The 1,367-nt window shown below is 16.8% G+C and overlaps 1 protein-coding gene across 3 annotated transcripts in view; it reads left to right on the top strand.

Annotated features, from left to right (window-relative positions):
* The window catches only part of LOC117172584 (tubulin epsilon and delta complex protein 1-like), a 22,027-nt gene that overhangs the window by 11,063 nt on the left and 9,597 nt on the right, over positions 1-1,367 (top strand). The gene's annotated exons all lie outside the window — the stretch shown is intronic.

Raw genomic sequence — 1,367 nt, forward strand, 5'->3', positions numbered from 1 at the left:
TAATTAAATTTTTGATTCATTTAAATCTTTCATTTTTAATAAATTTTAAATTTAATTCAAAATAATTGCATATTGAATTTATTTACATTTATTTATTGATTTATAAATTTTTTTAAATTAATTATAAAATTAATAAAATCCTTAAAAAATGCTCACAGTTAAAAAAATGATAAAATCAAGTCAGTTCTCACGATATGGTCTGAAAATAATTTGATTGGATTTATAAAGACTGAAATAGAATACAAAATATTTTTTTGAATTTTTTTATTAAAAAGTAATACAAATTATTATTAGATCGGTGAAAAAAGTTTAAATTGCATAAATATTAAATTTAGCTGACGATGCTCGTAATTTTGCCTGAATATTAATTTTATTGCCTTATGATAGAAACTTTAATTCAATAAAAAAAATTTGGAAATTTTAATTTAGAATATAAGTAAAAATTTTTTAAAAAATCGGTAAAAATGGTTGAAATTTCAATAATGCAGAATTTAGTTTCGGGCACGTCTTTTCGCCTGAAAATTATTTTATAACATTTATAGGGACCAGAATAAAATTCGAATTTGTAATATTTTTAAACAGTTTATTTAGAAATCAATGAAAAAATAATACAAAATCAGTAATAATCGTTAAAATGTAAATAATTATCAATTTAATTTGGTACCTGCTATTTTGTCTGCAATCAATTTTATTGGATCAAGAAAGAATGGGATAGAATAAAAATATTATTTTAAAAAATTTTATTTAAAAAGAAATAAAAAATTAACAAGAGATCGGCGAAAAAAATTCAATTTGAAAAAATACTCAATTTTGCTAATAAAGCTCGTGATTTTCATTATTATAGAAACTTGAATAGAAAGAAAAATATTAAATTAATTTTATGACATTTATAGAGACCAGAATAAAATTTAAATTTATAAAAAAATTTAATTAAGGAGAAATTTATAAAAATTTATTTATTTAAATTCATTTTCAATTTTTTAGATTTTCAATATTCAATCTTTATATATAATAGACAGAAAAATATTATTTTCAAAATGTTTATTTAGAAGGAATAAAAAAAATAGGCAAAAATCGTGAAAATTGCAAAAATATTAAATTTAGCTGACCAAGCTCGCAATTTTGTCTGAAATTAAATCTATAACATTTATAGAGACTATAAATTGATAAAATAAAAAAATTAAATTAAGTAGAAATTTATAAAAATTTATTCAAATTCATTAAATTTTCATTTTAAACTGAATTTAAATTTGTCATTTTTTATTATTCAATTTATATATATTTATATATATAATTTATATTTTATTATATTATTATTTATATTTATATAATTTAATTTTTCATTCATTAAAATGTTTAATTTTAAA

Source organism: Belonocnema kinseyi, chromosome 5 (genome assembly GCF_010883055.1).
Source record: "Belonocnema kinseyi isolate 2016_QV_RU_SX_M_011 chromosome 5, B_treatae_v1, whole genome shotgun sequence".
Lineage (NCBI taxonomy): Eukaryota > Metazoa > Arthropoda > Insecta > Hymenoptera > Cynipidae > Belonocnema > Belonocnema kinseyi.